Consider the following 19,744-nt stretch of genomic DNA (forward strand, 5'->3'; position numbering starts at 1 on the left):
AGTGGCTCACCTGTGGTTTAAGAATCACGAAGCCGACTTTCAGTCCTGGTCCGCGTTCAAGGCCAGTTTCGCTGCAGTTTTTGGTCGCCCTGCCGTCCACAAGTTGCGCGCCGAGCAGTGGTTACGAGAGCGAGCGCAACAACCCGGTGAAATGTTCACCTGTTATATTGAAGAGGTTCTCGACCTGTGCAAACGTGTGGATGCGTCTAGGCCGGAAAATGACAAATTGAAGCACATTTTGAAGGGCATCGCCGTTTACATTTTCCAAAAGTTGATAGCCAAGAGCCCGCGCACCGTAGCAGAGCTCATAAACTTGTGCCAAAGCTACGACGAGTTGAGGAGGTAGCGCGAGTTGACTAGGCGCCCCTCAGTGGCTGACGAGGCCCTCTCTTCCATGACGGCCTTCTTTGATCGTTCCTCCTTGCTCACACAAATCCAAGCTTTCGTGCGGGAGGAAGTTGCACAGCAGGCATGGAAGAGACGATCTGGCTGGCCTTGTTCCTGTGCTCTTCTTCTTCATTACAATTCTTCATTACCGCAGCCATGGCCTAGTTGCAGAGCGCCCGCCTCGGCTGCGGGAGGCTGTGGGTTCGATTCCCACCGCCGCCGGGTACCCACTGGTTGCACAGCAGGCATGGAAGAGACGATCTCGCTGCCCTTGTTCCTGTGCTCTTCTTGTTTATTACAGAAGAATGATGGGTGTAACGTTAAGGGATAAGCAAAGATAAGCAAAGAGAGAAAAGCAAAGCAAAGGATAACAAAGACCCATTTACCCAGGCAACCTGGGTAAATGGGTCAGCGTAGAAGGCGCGATGATGATGGCATGACGAGAGTAAGATGGTGAAGCTGGAATGATGCCGATGGAACAACGTCGTCGGCATCACGACCGCAAGCACATACCTAGTGGCCCAAGCTAGTAGACATATCTTGTCAATGTGTTGGCTTATATGGCTTGAATGACAGACAGACTCTAAACGTTTGGAAATAGACAAATAATGCTCATCGCATTACAACCAAAGCGCCTGTACGTGACTCGAAGGGCCTTCGTCTGCTTTTTCATTTGGCGGTGCCTGTTGCCGGGTGTGGTAATTTGTAAAAAGTGTCCAGAAAATGCATAAATGTCATTATAGGGATCCTAAATTCTTGATTGTCATTGTACTTCATTATTCTGCAGGAGACCACCTAATGATTTCAAACAAAGGTAGAAGAGGAATCAGCTCAGCCCTAATTTAGCACAATATATATACAAGCCCAATGTCGCTATGGTTGGCCTGTCTATAGTGTTTTGTTTGCGAGAAGGACAGCATGGTACCTATTGGTTCTCGTTGTTTCTTCGAAGAAGAAAACATTGCTCAATTGTTTGCATTTTATAATAGTTCTCACGTGTGAGTAGATTATCATTGTCCTTGTCAAGAATAGGTGTGTTTGACGTCTTGCAATTCTCAGCCAGAAGGCAAGCCATGGCTAGGTATCATTTTTAGACATGACGGCACTGTGTTAATCTTTTTCTTTGTTCGAGAACAATCAATGCTTCATAACAAATGGTAAATTTTGTTCAGCCTCTTCCCTCTTGCCGCAAATAGCTGCCTCAGAGGTACAGCATGGTACCTTTGAGGCTTACGAGGCACACCAAAAGATCAAAAGACGAGAAATGTCTACCGATTATTCTAAAGTTTTGGGCGGCTGGATGTAAAGTTCAACTCGTTTGGAGAATAGCTATATACCTTGTAGTACAGACAAATCTGCGGTAGTCGGCACGTGTTCATTTCGTGCGTAATAACATCACGAAATAGCACGAGTTAGAAAAAAGTGAAGATAAATAATGGGAGGGGGTTTTCACATTCAAATAATGCGCAGTGGGTAATGAGAACACCGGTGGGAAGAAGTCTAGATTAGTCTCGTCCTCTTGGGGCTTTCTAACGCGTAACTAACGCACAGTATGTGAGGGCTTAGCCTTCCGTCCCCATTGGAATGCAGCCGTCGAGGTCGAGACATGTCGAGATCCTTACGCGCGAACTCGTGCTCTGCACTGCACCACCATTACCGCCTCGATACCGTTGCGGGTGATGCGGAAAAAGAAAAAAAAATGGTAAACTCGAGCTGCATTTTCTTCTGAGCATCTACTTTCCTTTCCTTTTTATTTTCTGTCGTGCCATTACATCAGAGACAACTTGAATTCAAGTGGTACCCGACATGACCAGAAAAATTACAGACGCCTACTCATCCGAGCGTTTGTCATTCGCTAGCTTAGCCATTCTCTCCGGAAGACTCTGCCGCTTCTCTCCCAACCGGACATTCGGCGTATCGATTGGTCCCCGCCCATTTCATCCGCCTGGGTCACAAGCTTCCTACTATCGACCGCGACATGACATAGCCCCAACTTCACTGCAAAAACGCACTCATCTGCCATGCTGACAACAACTGAACGTGATTAATAACCTTGCGCCATTTTCTTTCCAGCTCGGTCTGTGTTTCCGATGTGGCAATCAATCCATCCCTCGCTGCTCGTAATTGCAGGTTTATCGCAATGATCAATCCCTCATAGAAATGAGAGCAGCACACGAGAGGCCACCCTGTACACTCCGAAACTGTAGCGTAGCCGATCACTGTGCTCACTCTATTTAAGTACTCTTCCCGTCCACTCTACAGTGAGCAATACACGAACACGTCGTGGATCATGCATATTTAGCGTTTCTAGCAAAGTTTCATCGGGATATTCCTGAACTGCCAATCATTTGATATTATTTCGCAATGCTTCAATAAATCTTCTCCAGTGTCCTCAATGATGCAACGCTTTCCTTTAGCCAAAAAGTTTTCAAGAAAATAAAAAAAAATCCAAGAAAGGTGGATACGTAGGCGTTGCATAACAACTTAACTGCATCTCCCAAGAAGTCTGCTAGGGAACTTATGTTACCCATAGCGGTGGCCCAGTGGCTATCGGGTTGCTCTACAAAGCACGAGGGCGACGGAGCAAAACCGGGCAGCAGCGGCCACCTTTTCATTGAGCGAAATGCAAAAAACGGTGTTGTACCATCCCTTGGGGGCCCTTTAAAAACTCCAGGTGGTCATAAAAAAGAAATAGATGTTCCACACTACGACATGTACAATAATCATATTGTGTTTATGAGACGTATAATCCCAGAAATTAAGCGAAAAACAAAGTTCCATGCAAAAACGCTAAGCGAAGAACATATTTCGGTTTAAAAAAGAGAACTGTTTAAAGGAATTGAAATTTGCGCAAACTTACCTCATATGCGCCTTCTTAGCGCAATGACGTGTCACTTTGAATGCGCTAATTACAGTTATAAGAATAGTACAGTTTCTATGTAGGGCCCAATTTAGTTCTTTGAATTCAAACGTTTTGTGAACGGTAGAACGTTAGCGTCTTGGTAATAACGGCTGACTTGGTGATCAAAAGAATCTGCCCATTGGGGACAAGCGTTCTAAGTGCGCCTCCCAATGCTTAGTTTTTATGGGCACTAGATGTGAATATTTCTAGTCATATGGCATCGGAATGTACCGCATGTACAGCGTTTGTTTATTGGTTTAACCAACATATTAATTCCGAAAAATAAAGTACCAAGCTTCCCATACTCTTTAGGTGACCATATTTTGTGGAAAATGTTATTCTGATTCTGATTCTGATTTCATTCTGATTCTGAAAATATATTACTTGGTCTCTTTCTCGCTAGAATTAAAGCAAAAATTTAACAAGAAAACTTGCTCTTGTGGGCAGCTTTCGCTCAATGCCTACCGTAACTCGTATTTGCGAATATTGTTGCAACCTCGCATGACGACTACAGCTCGGGATTGGAGGTTAAAGGGATAAGAGTATGCATATGTTTACAAAAATGTTAGGAGCGTGGCGCACAACAATTGTAAGGCGAGGCGGGCATATTTCCCGTTAATATGTAAGCATCTGAAAAAAAAAGGTGTATGTTAGGATTTTTCATTCGACCCTCGAAGGCATTTAACAGTTTGGAGCCCATCAAATATACATAGAGCCGTGTTTTCAATGCAACCCGTTACTGAGCATAACAATTCAATTATCAATAAATGTACTATTAGAAAGCAAACTTCTATAAGACCGACACATACGATTGTTGCTGTGCTGCGTAAGGTGACCACGTCAGTAAGCGGTAGTATTACTATGGATAGAGGGATGAGTAGTTTACAAATTGATTTTCGCATTCTTGCTTTTTGTGCCCGGGCAAATATCTATCGCGCTCTTCATAGAGAAAAGGAAGCCTCTACATATCTGTGCGACACTCTACACACATTCCTCAAGCTTACGCGCGCCGTTGCGCCCATACTGGGAGTGGTTTTATTAATTACCTATTTCGTCATACCAATTTGTTCCTTTCGTGCCTGTAAAAGAGGTTCTCGAAAGGCCGGTGACAAGAGTTGACAACATTTGCGGTCTTGCAATATTACCCACCAACCTTTCGCAAGACACTTCCAGTCAATCTTAGTCAAAGCGTTTTTAAAAACGAGAACACTGCAGCTTATTGATGAAAAGTCTGTATGTTTGCTCATCAGGTCTCCATTGAGGTAAACATACTTTACTACTAATAAGGTGAGTATCAGAGGAATAATTTTCAAAAGTAATAAAGAAGCTTTTTGATCTTGGCTTTAGGGGAAGTGCTTCAGATGGCCACATATTTGATGCTACACAGTTGTTCCTAACGTATGACAAATGCAGCAGATCCAACCATTTACTATCTTTATACGGCGAAGGTTTTTGCGAGTGCATAAATAGTCTAAGCGCGAGTACACTCACGCACATACGCACTCACACACACACGTGCAAAAACACACACAAATTATATGGAGGCTTTTGTTAAGCGGACTTGCTGACTGCCAGCGAGTACTACGCTTTACGCTTTAAATGCATCCTGGTTTCCGAAGGCAGCATACACATACGTACGTAGCGTTGTTCGAATCCATTCAATCCATTGTTTGTTTCATCAAGCCTTTGTTTCATCAGTCCCGTGCAGCCCCGAAAGCGCGAAAATTAGCTTTATGGTTGTTTTCTTTTTTTCGCCCTCATGGAAGGCGCGGCTGGCTTCGCGAATGCACGGAGGTGAACGCTTCTGGTGGCAGTGCAAGAAACTGAGTGGCGCGCGTGCTCCAGTGTGATTGTTTGGCCCATCCGGCAAGACAATAGTCAGGCCGCAGCCACGCTCATGAAACTGAGCGATGTTCGCAATGCGTCGCTTTTAAAATCGCACCTAATTCATGAAATTCGTCATGAAATTTCAGCGCCCCATTCAAGCAATAGCTAAACCGAGCGGGCCATGAGCACCGAAAACGTGACATCGCTGCCATATCACACAAAAATACCTCGTGACAATAAACAGGATGGAGATTCAAATTAAACGTACGGGCCACTTGCGGCAGACACTGATGCGGCAAGGTTTCCTTGAGAACCTTGTGCCACGATGCGCTGCATCAGCATTTGCTACGACATGCCGTCATTGAAACTTCGTGACACACATAGCCCAAGGGCATTCCTGGCTTGCTAACCTGCGGCGTGAGATCGGTTTCGATATTGCTTGGATTGAAGGGACGAAACTCGATAATAAATGCCTAAATTGATCCGCATGATCTAGAGATTATAAACAGGGATAGGGTGCCTCAGAAAGGCTGGCCAACTTCTCGATCGGAGGACATGTTTTCGTCGATGGTGGTCTCGACATCCTCAGCCGTTAGTTTCAACGGGTTAGTGGAGTGACTTCAAGTGCGGTCGTTGTCGGTGGCGGCTGGCTCTAAAGGGAGAGACTGAAAATTAAATAAGCACTTTGCGTTTATGTCACTACGAGTGGTTTTTACGACGAGAGGGCAAGACCGGGAAAGTGGGAAGGTGACGAAAAAAAAGGAAATAGAATGAAAAAAGAAATATGGCAGCCATTCCACTCTGTGAAGATGGAATGATAGCGAAAGCTCACGACAGTCAAAGCTTTCAAACAACAAGTAAAGTGCTTTCACTGCCATTCCATCTTCACAGAGTGGAATGGCTGTAATTTTTTTTTGTTGCGAGTCTGGCGTCGTTGCCCGTTCGGAGGTGCCCCGGCTAGCTATTGTCGCTTTTGTTCAGTATCGCAGGAACGTTCTTTGTCGGTGGTCGTTTCGCGATGGTGCTATTTACATTCTTGTTGCTATTTCTTCCCGAGCTCCTCGTACACATGTTGTTCTTCGGGTGTACGAACCACACCTGTCCGACTCATCAATAACACAGCTGTTTTTAGTGCCGATACCTTTCCTGCTGAGTACTGCGATAACCTTGATATCACGCTATTGTTCACGTCGAGCGTTCTAATCTGTTCCGCATTTCCACATCTGTGCGGCCGCACTGCACCCGTATGGGCTTGTTAGAAATCTTTAAGTTCGTTTCTGTTGCCGGACGAGGAAAAAACTACGGAAGGTTAGTCATATACAGCATTCGCTGTAAAAACTAAAGAAATAGAAGGATGTAGGACGCTAGGGCGTTGGGATAGCGAGAGGTTAGAGAGCCTCTCTGATTACCTTCACAGGGCAATTTCGAGTGATCCCAGAAGGAGATCGATTGGGTTCGTGGCAACTTAGGATCGCTAAAAGCTGTAACTTGAATCTGAACTCTCACACCATTAACAAAGGCACAAAACACGATATGCAACCAGCGAACCTCGATTGTCAATCTCACCTATTCTACCGTTTTCTGTACTTCCCTGCCTCTCCCCTAACACAGAATTTATTACTTTCTTGCACGCTTTTACGCATATATCAACCAAACCAACCATTTTACCCTGTATACCTGCCCCCTTCCCGTTTTTTCATCTATGACCTTCCTACTTGCTCTTCCGAATTTTCACTTTTTTCCCTTCTGGTACTTTCTTTTTCTCTTTTTTCAAAAACCGACACCAACAAATTTCAATGTCCAAGCCGCCAGGATACCTTTTTCCGCACCTCAACCACACAGGGTCACCCCGCTTCTGTACTCCACCATGACGACGCCTACGTCGAACTAGTAAGGCTACCGTCCCTTGAAAGTACAAGCTGCTGCCTTCCAGCTAGGCTATCAATTGGTCCGAGACTCCGCGTCGGCACAATAACACCTTCTAATTACCCGACGCATTTCTGCTGCTCTGCTCGACTGAATCATTCAACGCTTGTCATTTTGTTACCTGCACACTGACCGGCTGACAGGCTCTTCTATACCACAAACCCACGCCGCCTACGACACCTCTCAAGGATTTCTTACCCCTCGCTCCCCCAAGACCCCGCAATGCTGTGTCCTTTTGTTTCTTTCTTTTTTTCTTCTTTTCTTTTTGTCGCCTTCCCCCTATTGTCCCCTCGTCTTAGAAAGCACGCCTAGAGACGTCCAACAACAGCGCTAATTCTCTTGGAAGTCACTCCCATTACCGATAACTACCGCACGTAACATCACTTCACTTAACCCTTAAAACTAACCTGTCAATGATTACGAGTCCGCTTTGGTCCTCCTACCCAAGCGCTGATCAGTCTTTCTAAGGCCTCTTATCCCTATTTATAACCTTTATACCACGTTTACTACCACATCTGATATTCTTGAATTTCATGTTATCCCCAATTTTCAACATTTAAAACATGGGCGCGCAATAAAGGGTGACTGCGTCTAAATTTATCATATAAACCACGGCCTCCAAGTATCTTATGTAAAGGCTAATTACCCTACATTCTTAAATAGTCTTTTAATATGCACGTTATTAGAGACAATGTATATCTACCTCGCTGATAAACTTGCCTGTCGCTATGCTCATCGCATTTCAATACAAACACTGCGCGGTCTAAAAAAGCATCTTTTAGAGGAAGAGCCATTAGAAAAGGCTTGATGAGCTATAGGAATATCATGGTGCTCGTTATTTCTTACGAAAGATGCTTAGCTAAATAAAATTTGCACGTTGGACAGGACAAAAGCTTGGGTTATGAATGATTCAATATGGCAAAAAGGACGTTGCATGATAAAGCGTCATTCATCAGTTGCTTATAGATAGTATTTATTCTACACAGGGTGTTTCATGAAATGGCCTGAGATTGCTTAAAAATAAAGAAGATGGTGCGATTATAAAACTTCCTCTGCATTACTTTTATCACAGGGTCATACATGTGAAAATGATACTATGCGCAATTCGACAAGTAATTACTCAAGAGAGTGTAATTCACTTTTAAATCAGAAGAACCGTGCGAATGATCGCATTGGAATACTTCATGCGTGCCATCCAATAATCTCAAAATTGTTTTAAAATTACAAAAAAAAATATTCGTCTAGGCGGACCTTTTGTGGCCGCATTGCAGTCTGTTCAAACTGAAATGCTTCCCGTTGACGCGCTGGTATCTTTCCTGTGGTTTTGAGGAAAATATCTGTACATTGCTTTGTGTGGTTTCAACCCCTCCAGCAGCGATGACATCCCCCAAAAACCTGTACCTAACCAGATGGGCCACGTAGGCGCAGCTGAAAGCCGCTGTGGTGTCCAGCAGGCCAACGGTGCTGCATTAGGCATTACAGCTGATTGTTCCGACTGCCATTGGCAAGAACGTTGGTCTAATGCCAGCGTGAATTTACGGTAGGGGGGGGGGGGGGAATGTTGCATGCATGACCGCTGCGGTTAAAATGTGCGCGTTTCAACCTGGAAGTAATATAGTTCAACCTGATTCATGCTGGAATTCTAAGGAATATTACCCTGTCATATGAACGGCCACATGGCTGTCGCTTACATGGATACAGCAAAATACGCTGCCTTAATACCTAAACCGAATAACTAATGCAAGTCACTCGATCCTTTCTTCGACTATACTATTCGATTATTCTCAGTTCGGTCTCACAGAGCTTATAGATGTGGAGCCGACAGTCATAAAAGTATGTAATTTCATTATTAGATGCCTCGGGTCTATCTTGGCTGATAAATCGAGAAACATATTTTATCGCATACAGTATAGCTAACGACGAAACAGACACTTTCGGAAATTTCTTTCCATTTTTGGTTCTCTTGTGATGAGCCCCTTCCGGGGGCTCATTACGGAGCTTCTAGGTTCTTCCAAACTTCAAATTTTCTTGCTCCAAAAACTGTTGCCTGCCACAATTTTCTTCATAGGATTCCGATGCATTGCGGAAACTGATGAACTCTAGCAACATGCGCTTTGAATGATGAATGATGAATTTGAATGATGACATGCAGTGAAGGTCAGTACATCGCACTTGGATGCATAACATCAGCCGTGCGAGCCGTAGAAGCTCCGGTCGGGTAGACGATGCTGTTCCTAGGCGGAGCAGGAGTCGGGTATCGCATTATTCCGCAGAAGCATGTGCGCCTCAATGTGGCCCAATCGAGCACTCTTTCGCAGAGTGTAATGCAGCATTGCGAGACTGGGCGTGACTTTCCACGTGTGATCACGTTATATCGCTGTAGCCGACGCGTTTTGTCAATGAGAGAGACGAGAGTGGTAATGTCTTTCTGGACACAAGGGACGTGACAAGCAGTTTAGGAGTGCGAGGTAGAGGGCGGGAAAAGGCTTTATTTCGATGTAGCATTCCCCGAGGCCCCCGTCTTCCGCACTTATTGCCCAAGTTTGCAAATGACATTGTGAGTGAGTGGGAACGCGAAGGTGCAACGTTAATTATGGCAAAGTTTCCTACGTGTCACCATCGCTACTCGCTGTCATTGCCGAACAGGGCCATCAGGCCTACACTTCCGGCGGCTGGACGCTATGTGCTCTGATGTGCTTCACTTCCCCTTTCAATAGAATTACGCTGTGCCTAATGAACTTTCCATTTTTGCATGTCCGAAACCCCATGGGGATAGCTCGTACACACCTGCGCGTACTGTGCACTATAGTTAATCTCGATGCAATGGTGCACGTGAGCTTTTATTTTATTAGGCGCATACAGCACTTCGCCGTCTTTAATTCATAGTTTCCCTGTATGCAACTTATATTATTCCCTCTCTATGTCGAGCATTATTCACTGCATATTATGGAAGGCAGTATGCCAGAACAGTAAATCTTCGTTTGTAATTATTTTACTATGTTTTCGCATTTTTCGAATCCCCCAGCACAATGCACCAGCGAGGTCATTATTATATGAAGTAAGAGACAAAGTCAGCGAAAGTATTCTCGAAATTTTTTTATGCTTATGGCAATGTCTAAATAATAGTGTAAAGCTAGGGTGTACGAAAATGTAATGTTGCCGCAGGCCGGAGCCAGTGCACATCTCCCGATTGCATCACATGCACGTTACGCCGTTATGAAAGCCCTGCTAGGGAACTCGCGGGCCACGCACCCTAACTAAACTTTGTATGTGTATATATATATATATATATATATATATATATATATATATATATATATATATATATATACACCAGAAAAAAAGCAGTTCTGGGTCCGGGCAAATATTCAGGGAAGTAGACGCGCGCCTGAAGCGGTTTATTGACGTTTCAGCCGGGGTCCGGCCTCCATCAGAGTTTCTGATGAAGGCCGGACCCCGGCCGAAACGTCAATAAACCGCTTCATACACACGTCTACTTCACTGTGTATATATATATATATATATATATATATATATATATATATATATATATATATTGTCGCGAAGCACTTTGAGCAGTAAGCGTTCGCGACTAGAACGTTGGAGCAGCGAGAGGTAGTGTAGCCGACCGAGCACCGAAACAAGGTTGTTCTTTCTCGTCGTCGTTGTCTCTCTCCTAGCCACAGCCCCACTGCTCCCTATTTTACAGTACAGTTATCTCCCCCGCGGAAAAGGAAGCCGTCCCGGTGACCTACGGGTAGGACAGCACAGGCGGATCATAGTAGGGCTTGAGACGCTGGGCATGCACAATTTCGCGTCCACGGCGGCGATGGTCCAAAGGTAGCTCGAGGGGTTCCACAATATAGTTGACTGGAGACGTTTGTTTGATCACGCGGTATGGGCCCTGGTACTTCGACGCGAGTTTCGGTGACAGTCCAGTGGTAGAGGCTGGAACCCAAAGCCACACTAGCGAGCCAGGAGCATAGGATACAGGAGCATTGGACCTTTCTCGATGGTGCTTCTGGCGTTGCTGGTCTTCTGACGTAAATATACGGGAAAGCTTGCGACACTCTTCTGCGTGTGCAGCAGCTTCGGATAGGGTAGTTGTTTCCGTGGAGTCAGGGTGGTACGGAAGGATAGTATCCATTGTGGAAAAAGGTTCGCGTCCGTACAGGAGAAAGAAGGGCGAAAATCCGGTGGTAGTCTGCGTGGCGGTGTTGTAAGCGTAGGTCAGAAAAGGTAGAACATGGTCCCATTTGGTTTGGTCGGATGCAACGTACATGGCCAGCATGTCACCAAGAGTGCGATTAAAGCGCTCAGTCATGCCATTAGTCTGCGGATGATACGCAGTAGTGGTGCGATGAATGATGCGGCATTCTTTGAGGAGAGCCTCGATGACGTCGGAGAGGAAGTCGCGGCCTCTGTCACTGAGTAATTCCCTGGGAGCTCCATGGCGAAGGATGATGTGGCGCAGGAGAAACCAGGCGACGTCACGTGCAGAAGCGCTGGACAAAGGGGAAGTTTCCGCATAGCGCGTAAGATGGTCGATGGCCACGATTACCCAGCGATTGCCATCTGATGTGGTTGGCAGAGGTCCATTAATGTCGATGCCTACTCGATCAAAAGCACGTGCTGGGCAAGGCAAAGGCTGCAATGGGGCGGTTGAACGACGAGGGGGATCTTTACGGCGTTGGCAAACCAAACAGGAGCGGACATAATGATGGATGAATCGATACATCCCCCGCCAGTAGTAACGAAGGCGTGGACGCGCGTATGTCTTCAGTACCCCTGCATGCGCGCACTGGGGATCGTCGTGGAACGCTGCACAAATATCCGAACGCAGGTGTCGCGGGATGACAAGCAACCATTTGCGGCCGTCCGGGAGGTAGTTGCGATGGTACAGGAGCCCGTCGCGAATGGAGAAGTGATGTGCTTGGCGACGTAATGCGCGATTGTTAGTGGGTGTCGATGGGCTGGACAAAAAACGCAGCATGGACACAATCCATGGGTCTTTCTTCTGCCCCAGAAGAATGTCCGTGGCAGCAAGGGAAGACTCGGACAATGAGGCCTTCGGGAAGCTAGCCTCGTCTGTTAGTGGCGAACGAGACAAGGCATCCGCATCCGAATGTTTTCGGCCAGAACGATACAGTACGCTAATGTCATACTCCTGCAGTCGAAGGGCCCATCGAGCAAGACGACTGGACGGTTCTTTTAGGGATGACAGCCAGCACAGCGAATGGTGATCAGTTATGACGTCAAACGGGCGGCCATAAAGATACGGACGGAATTTGGTTATGGCCCAAATTATAGCTAGGCATTCCTTTTCTGTGACAGAATAGTTCGATTCAGGTTTAGTGAGTGCACGACTGGCGAAGGCAACGACGTACTCATCGAAGCCAGCCTTTCTCTGAGCGAGAATGTCTCCAAGACCAACGCCACTGGCATCCGTGTGTATTTCAGTTGGAGCGCTGGGGTCGAAATGGCGCAGGATTGGTGGTGACGTCAAGAGACGACGCAGCTTTGTGAAGGCGGCATCGCAATCCCGTGACCAGGTTGAAAGGTTGTGGCCACCATGAAGAAGCTGCGTTAAAGGTGCAATTATAGTGGCAAAATTGCGGATGAAACGGCGAAAGTATGACGCTAATCCAATGAAGCTGCGCAGTTCTTTCAAAGTCGTTGGTAGGGGAAACTGGGCAACAGCTTGTAGTTTCGCTGGATCAGGAAGTACACCTTCTTTCGACACGACATGGCCGAGGATGACCAGCTGCCGGGCAGCGAAGTGACACTTTTTCAAGTTAAGCTGGAGGCCAGCATCGGCGATGCACTTTAGGACGCGTTCAAGTCGAAGTAAGTGGGAAGGAAAGTCCGGTGAAAAGATAACGATGTCGTCCAGATAACACAGGCATATCTGCCATTTGAGGCCGCGCAAGATGTTGTCTATCATTCTTTCAAATGTGGCAGGCGCATTACACAGGCCAAATGGCATCACGGTGAATTCAAATAAACCGTCAGGTGTGATGAAGGCCGTTTTCGGACGGTCTGACTCAGCCACTGGCACTTGCCAGTACCCGGATCGTAAGTCTAAGGATGAGTAGAATTCAGCGCCTTGGAGGCAGTCTAGCGCGTCGTCAATACGGGGTAGCGGATAAACGTCCTTGCGGGTGATCTTATTAAGTCGCCGGTAGTCCACGCAAAAGCGAATTGTGCCATCTTTCTTTTTTACCAGCACTACAGGAGAAGCCCAGGGACTGTGCGAAGGTTGTATGACACCGCTTTGGAGCATGTCTGCAACTTGCTCAGCCATCACGCTACGCTCCGTGGCGGATACACGATACGGCCTGTGGCGTAAAGGCGCATGGTTGCCGGTGTCGATGTGATGGACAACAGTGGAAGTACGGCCTAAGCTTGATTGTTGTAGGTCGAATGACGTGCGAAAGCGGTCTAGAAGATGGGCGATCCGGGCGTGCTGCGCTGGAGTGAGGTTGGGATCATTACTCTGGTAAAATGGTGGGTCACACGGCGGCGTGGGAGGAGAAACTTGAAGGGCCAGAGCGTCAACCGGAGGAGAAGCCGGGTCGTCAGGCACATCGTAAAGGAAGCTTGGTTCGATTTCGTCGGCATAACCAAGACACTCATTGTGGAGCAGCCTGGCAGGGCAAGGAAACAGGTTCGATACATAAAGTGCGCTCGAACCTTGTCGAATGGCAAGAAGGGCAAAAGGAAGCAAGAAAGGATGGCGGCGAGCAACAAGCTGAGACGGCGTGAAAAGAACTGTGGAGTCGGAAAACCCAACGCAGGAAACGGGTACAAGTGCGGCAGAGTATGGAGGAATCTCGGTGTCGGCGGTGACGAACACACGACTGGAAGTGTCATCAGTATCTTCAAAAACGTTGGTGCCGAATGGCGACAGCGCGAGTTCAGCACGGGCACAATCTATAACGGCATGATGAGAGGACAGAAAGTCCCATCCTAAAATCATGGCATGGGAGCAGCGAGGCAGAACAACGAACTCAACATGGTATAACGCGCCGCTTATAACAACACGCACGGTACACTTCCCTAAGGGTTCAATCGGCGCAGCGCTTGCTGTACGTAATGAAATGGCTGAATAAGTCGTCGCGACTTTTCTAAGGGTAAGACGAAGCTGGTCCGAAATCACTGATATTGCTGCTCCCGTGTCTACAAGCGCATAAACGGCAATGTCTTCTGCATAAACTTCAAGGATGTTGGCAGGAAATAAATGAGGTCTTGAGGAGTTCGCTGAGATCGCAGTTCTTGCCTCTGGAACTGCGGTCCTTAGTTTTCCTCTCGGATAGCTTCAGGACGACGGATAAGCGGCGACAGAGAACGCCGACGGGGAGACGGAGACCGACGGGTATTGAAGGGTCGGGAAAGAGGAGACGAGGCTTCGAAGGGCTGAGCGGCAGTAGCAGAACGGGACGTAGAGTCGAAACCGTTACTTTGTGCCCTCGGAGAATCCGAAGGATACCATCCACGCCGGCGGCAAAGCCGTGCTACATGCCCAGGTAGGCCACACGAATAACAGATAGGCCGATTGTCATGGGTGCGCCATGGATTGAGAACAGCGGGCGTAGACTGTCGGAAATATTGGCGAGGTGGGCGCACGGGCTGCTGTGGCGGCCAGTAGCTGCTTGGGGGGGCAGGAGAATATGGTGCAGCTGCTTGCGGAGGTGAGGGAAAGGCGCTGGTAAGTCTGGATTGATTACCTGCAGAAGGAGGCCTTGGATTGGCGACAACGGCAGCGTACGTAAGTGGCACAGGCGGAGGAGGCGGTTGATGAGCAAGTGGTACTGCGTTAGCGACTTGTTCTTGTATCAGGTGACGGAGATCTGGAGAGAAGCGCGGCTCTGAGGCTGGAGCGACTGGCAGAAGAGAGAGTTGGCGCGCCACTTCTTCTCGTACAAATTGCTTGATGCTGTCGAAAAGTTCTGAACTGCAAGGAGCAGAAGGGACGCCATCACTCAGAGCGGAAAGTGCGACGTCTGGAGCGAGAGCTCGGCGCGTAGAAAGCCGCTGTTTGCGCAGCTCCTCATAGCTCTGGCAAAGCGCTATGATGTCGTTGACCGTCTGGGGATTCCTTGCCAAGAGCATTTGGAAGGCGTCATCTTCTATGCCTTTCAAGATGTTCTTGACCTTGCCATCTTCGGTCATATCAGAGTCTATACGCCGGCAGATGTCAACTACATCTTCAATGTAGCTCGTAAAAGTTTCGCCCTTTTGTTGGGCACGACAGCGAAGCTGTTGTTCAGCCCGAAGTTTGCGCACAGCAGGGCGACCGAATACTTCTTGAAGTGCCGTTCGGAATGCTGACCAGGTGGAAAAGTCAGCCTCATGGTTACGGAACCAAAGATGGGCGACCCCAGTAAGGTAGAAAGGGACGTAGCCAAGCTTGTCAGCATCAGACCATTTGTTGTGGGCACTCACTCGGTTGTATGATGAGAGCCAGTCCTCTACGTCATGATCGTCAGTTCCATTGAATATGGGCGGATCCCGTTGGCGTGGCGCACCAGGACAGATGACTGGAGGCGGTGCCATGGGTGGCGCGGTAGGGCTAGTCTCCTCAGGCATGGGAGATGTGACAGGGATCGTCCGGCTTCGGAGTTCCAGGTTGGCAATAAGTCCAGCACCTTCCACCAAATGTCGCGAAGCACTTTGAGCAGTAAGCGTTCGCGACTAGAACGTTGGAGCAGCGAGAGGTAGTGTAGCCGACCGAGCACCGAAACAAGGTTGTTCTTTCTCGTCGTCGTTGTCTCTCTCCTAGCCACAGCCCCACTGCTGCCTATTTTACAGTACAATATATATATATATATATATATATATATATATGTGTGTGTGTGTGTGTGTGTGTGTGTGTGTGTGTGTGTGTGTGTGTGTGTGTGTGTGTGTGTGTGTTCGCGTGTGTGAGGCTATGTGCTCTTGAGTGCTTATCAATGCATATATATAATTCTTTTGAATTAAAGGTGAGAAGTAGCAGATATACAGCTGCATAGCAGCAGCCAACAGCCCGGGCTGTCTTGCAAATCACAGCACCGGTCGTTGTCGTCGTCTCTGAGCTGCCATCGGATACACGAGGTGCGTCTGCTTCTTTACATTGACCGTGGGTGTGAAGCAGAGTCACCATGGCAATACAGGCAGCAGAAAAGATGAGGGGTCGAAATAAGGCTTCAGCCGGCTAGCATGCACTGTCTCTGGACCTCGACAACGAAGCTCCGGCGATGGTGTGACGGGCCCAGTGATATAGTTCACAGAGGAGGATGTGTCGATGACCCGGTACCGACCATGGTACTGCGCAAGTAGTTTAGAAGAAAGGCCATGCATGCGAGGTGCTATCCATAGCCAAACAACAGAACCAGCAGGGTAGATGGGCGTGGCCTGATGAATGTCGCGTCTTGCCTTCTAACACCCCTGATCCTCGCTGGTCAACGAACGAGCCAGGTGGCAGCAATCTTCAGGGTATCGGGCGACTTCTCAAATAGTTGTGCACTCGGAAACATCAGGTCGGTAGGGCAGGATAGTATCCAGAGGACACTAATGATCACGTCCGTACAAGATTTTGAAAAATGAGAAAAACCGGTGGTCGCCTGTGTCGCGGTGTGATAAGCGAAAGTAACGAACGGGATTACGATGTCTCAATTGGTGTGCTCGGACGAGACACACATCCTCATCATGTCGACCAATGTGTTTGGTTCAAGCGCTCCGTGAGACCGTTTGTTTGGGGGCGATATGCGGTCGACTTCCGGTGAGTGATCTGATCTTGGCGAAGGAGGGATTTTATCGCTTCTGACAAGAAGACACGACTCCTATCGCTGAGTAGTGCTCGAGGCGCACCGTGGCGAAGGACGAAGTTGCGACGAATGAACACCGCAACGTCGCGCGCAGTCGCTGTAGGAAGAGCCGCGGTCTCGGCGAGCGCGTCAGCAATAATCCAGCAGTTTCCACATCCGCTGTATGGGAGGGCGCCATAGAGGTCAATGCCTACGCGGTGGGACGGTCGGTCGAGCAGGGCATGGTAGGGGCTTTAGTGGGCCAGTAGGGAGTATTGGGGGAGTTTTGCTTTATTGGCAGGTGGTGCATGATCCAACGTACTGCTGCACAAACCGGTACATTCCCCGCCAGTAATATCGTTCACGCAGCCTTGTGAAGGTGTTTAGGACGCCAGCGTGCGCGCTTTGAGGGTCAGCATAGAAGTACGCGCACATATCGGAGCGCATGTGGCGAGGGATAGACAGAAGCCATTCCCGACAATCAGGCATATAGTTGCGGTGGTATGGAGTGTTGTCTCGCATGCCGAAGTGGGCTGCTTGACGGCGTGTGTCCGCGTTGAAGGAACGACCGATGGAACGGCAAGATAGTCGAGCAGCAGGGCAAGCGATGGGTCCTTGCGTTGCTCGGAGGGCATGTCAATAGCGGTCAGTAGTGATGGGTCTCAGGTCGGAAAAGGAACGGAAAGACAATGCCACACCGAGCACCACTTACAACTAATTCAGTTTGGTGCAGAACATGAGCTAATAAACAAGACATTGCATGGAATGCCCACTTTCAGTGTGCACTATTCCCCAGGTAAGTAATTACTTTTTGAACAGAAAGATGAGAGAAATACTTGCACAGTGGTCACCTAACTGTGTTACCGCCATGGCTTCGATGATTTCTCTAATTCGTTTGACCTCCCTCCGAGCTAGGATTAAGCATGGGAATAAATTTCGTTCGCAAAGACAATTTACTTGTAAACGGAAAGATAACCTACCTTTTAGAGCACTGCTCTTAGGCGTCCGTTCCTACGGCGAGCGTCGGTGTCCCTTGTTGACCTTCGGCGTCCTCTGCGTAACCTAGCGAACGAGCACTGTGAAGAATCAAAAAACAAACGCTGAGCGCAGCAGGGCACTAAAGACGGCACCAGCCAAAAGTGCGCGAGAAGGAGAGAGGAGGAGGTGGGTATGGCGAAAGTGTGAGAAGAAAAGCGTAGTGCCCCGCAAGACGGACTCCGCGGTAACAATGGTTACTGGATGGCACCAAAGTAGCACGCGTCATCTGTTCACCGATAACGCCGCTGATACCATATATGGAAAAAAGCGCTGCCTGAGCGGAGGTATGTCTGTGGCGGCTGCTGAAAATTGCGCCCAGGCATCGCAGACGTGTCGCCCAGGTGATGCCTCTCGCGACCTCCTGATTGGCGAGGCAGTCGTGCCACCCTTCGCTCCGTTTGTAAGGTGTCGCACGAGACAGATGGTCCGCGCCGGCCAATATATCGTGAAATGTTGGCACTATAACGTAACACTATTCGAATATGTTTTTATTCCAATCTCCTGACGTCAAATTTGCGTAACCACCGACGCAAGCATCGGGAGGTGACACGAAGGGTCGTTTAAAAACACGAATCAAATGTTTTCCTCGTTTATATGAGGTCACTTTTGTTTGCTTTAAGAACGAATAACATTGCCTACATTGAGCGGCTTGTGGGCTGATAAGAGGCGAGGAGCACGGCTCAAGTGGAGAAGGATTCAACGGGGCCGAGCCAGTGCACTGAAGATAGGTAACCGGGTGAAGAGCCTGGTGCGGCGTCTGCGATTGGTCCGCTTTCCCTTACTTAGCTTGGGGTGGCTCGTCGAAAATCGCGGCGGCATGCAACGGAAGGTTAAGAATGATGCTAAAATGGATCCTCATTAAAGATTAGTTGACCGAGCGAGGTCGTAAACGTGCCGAAATTTTTCAAAAACGTTACACAGCCACGTAAAAAGTATTATTGTACGAAAATAAACCCATGCTCTCCAGCAGGGGTGAGTAGCCAGTGCCTGAGCGATCGGCGGCAGCCATCTTTTACTCCTTTTGGAACGGGATAGCCTGCGGCTATTCAGAGAAAAATTCAGTTTTGTTCGGCATATTAATGCATCTTTAACGAGTATACGTCACTTTGACGCAGTGAGTTTTCGCGGCTTTGTGACGCCGCCTGACAGGCAGGTGAAGTGATTGATTGATTGATTAGTAGAGTTTATTGGCGCAAGGGCCAGATGTGGCCAAAGAGCGCCAAGTCGATGATCAGTGCTTCTCAATGATATGTGAGTGTTAATTGCGAGGAGTAATAAAACACGGTTGTATAGTGGCCTAAAATATTCACTAAAATGTGCAAAACATGCATGTGGTGCAATGAAGATGTAAAAGGACCTAAAATTTATTCGCTCTAAAGTGCGTAAAATAAGAATATCTACATATTAAAAATGACAGTGATTGATCGTTTCTCCGATGACAATAGATGTTCCACGAGATAGGGATGATCAGTAACATATGTAGAATCTGTAGCACTAGTGCCTCAGCAAGGCCTTGAAAGCAAGGGCTGGGAGACACGTGCTCTAAGTAATGGTTTCGTTGCAGCTACCACCTCCAGGTGGAGGCCGTGCTACAAGTAGCCTGGCCAAATCACTTGTAAGGCGTCCGTTTCAGTTAGAAAATTTAATACTGATTGAAAAGTAAAAAGGGGTTCATTGCTGAGAAAGAATGCTGGGTGTAACGGTGTGTGTTGGAGATAAGCAGAGGGAAAGTGCTTTTTTCTTTCTGCCTCTATTTCTGTGCATTGTATAAGAACATGGATAACTGTAAGCCTCTTGCCACATTTGGTACATGTCGGAGGTTCGCTTCCCGTCAAAAGGTAGGAGTGAGTGGCGTAAGTATGTCCTATTCTTAACCTAC

The sequence above is a fragment of the Dermacentor albipictus genome, chromosome 3 (assembly GCF_038994185.2).
Source record: "Dermacentor albipictus isolate Rhodes 1998 colony chromosome 3, USDA_Dalb.pri_finalv2, whole genome shotgun sequence".
NCBI lineage: Eukaryota > Metazoa > Arthropoda > Arachnida > Ixodida > Ixodidae > Dermacentor > Dermacentor albipictus.